Raw genomic sequence first — 1765 nt, 5'->3', positions numbered from 1 at the left:
CCACAGGACCTTCCTCCTGGTGTATGATAACGCTTGTACTCCTTAGTCCTCCAGCAGCACACCCACACCCTCTCCCTCTCAGCTCCTCCCACTACCTGACTTGAGTGAGCTCCTTTTCAAACCCAGGTGCCCTGAGTAGCCTGCCTTGATTGGCTGCAGGTGATCTAATCAGCCTGTCTGCCTTAATTGGTTCTAGCAAGTTCCTGATTACTCTAGTGCAGCCCCTGCTCTGGTCACTCAGAGAACAGAAGCCTGCTTCTCCTGTGGCCAGTACTGGGTCTCCCTTCTACTGTTCTGCTGTAGAGGAAGGAGGGAGAGGGCTACTGCTGCTGCTGGGCACTGGGCCCTCACTGCTGCTGCTGTTCCTGCTCCTATTGCTTCCCCTGGCTGGGCTAGACACCACCACCCACCCCTTTCTCTGCTGTCTGTTTACTGGCTGACTAGTAGATTCACCTCCCTCCCTTGGTTGCTGCTGTTCCTCCACTTACAGAGGGGGGAGGCTGCTGGCCTGCTTCCCAGAGAGGGGGGGAGTGAGGGACCCTGGTTCTTGTTGCTGAGGTCACCATCTGAGCGGGGTCCCTCCTGCCTGGACACCAGACCACCACCACCTGGAGCTGCTGGGGCTACTGTGGCTGTTGCTGGGGAGCTGTTGGAGCCCGGAGGAGAAGGAGGAGGGGGAGTAGAAGAGGACTGCCCGCTGCTGGAGACCACCACTGTGGAGGGGGCATTCCTGGACTGAGTATTTTTCAAACTGTGCTCTTGTGGTGGGGGTTTGGACTGTGTCTGTTGGGACACTGGGGGTGTGGCGTGGAGCCTGCCTCCGGTCCATCCGTGTCCCCCTTTGCCCCCACCACCATCGTTGCCCCTCCACCACCCCCTCTGGCTGTTTTCCTTCTGCTTCGGACTCCTGCCTCTGGGACTGAGCTGCTCACCTGGCTTACCATGCCTGCTTCCATTGTTTGGGCCTGCAGCAGCAGCCAAGCATTGACTTTTGCATGAGAGCCTGTGGGTACACCCCCTCCCCCTGGATTTACCCCCTTTCCTTTGCCACATTTGTCCACCCCACCTATTTCCCTCTGCGGCCCTGATAGTCCTGCCCCAGCCTTGCAGCTAGCCCCGTGGTCCCTCCACCCCATTCCCAGCTCGCCCTTCCCCCTCACACCTTGTGATCCCCCGGCCCTGATTGGTCCCTCCCCTCGTGCGCCCATGCCCCCTCCCACGCGCTTGTGCCCTTCCCCTATTTGAGTTTTGCCCTTGTTCACTGCACCCCCCCATGCCGTTATCCCCCCCGATCCCCTAGCAGCTAGGGGAGCCAGAATTCCCCTCTGAGTCAGTGACCTGACACCCTCCCACCCCTAGGTCCTTGGTTGCTCCCCACACCCCTTTAGCCTTCCCTTTCTGGAACCCTCCTCCTCTGCCTGCAGCCTAGCAGGGAGGGGTGGCTGCCTCCTCTCCTTCTCCTCCCCTCGCTGTCTGTCCCCCTCTCCGCTTTCATTATGGTGGGGGATGCGGCGGGGGAGACCCCTCACGATGCTCCCACTGCCCCTCCTCCACCTGCCCCCACGTCCACTGCCCAAGCCTCTACCTCGACCGCCGCTGCCGATCCACCTACCACCACCCCTGTTGGGACACCGCCGGCAGCAAGTACCGGGGAGACCTCTGCTGCTGCCACGTCCCTCGCCCCTTCTGATTCAGGAGGAGCCCCCCCCAGTCAGTGGGAAGGGTCGGGGTGGGAAGAAGGATAAGGGCCCCGCTAGAAAGGCCA

This window comes from Chelonoidis abingdonii, chromosome 23 (assembly GCF_003597395.2).
Source record: "Chelonoidis abingdonii isolate Lonesome George chromosome 23, CheloAbing_2.0, whole genome shotgun sequence".
NCBI lineage: Eukaryota > Metazoa > Chordata > Testudines > Testudinidae > Chelonoidis > Chelonoidis abingdonii.
Note: the sequence above shows the minus strand (reverse complement) of the source record.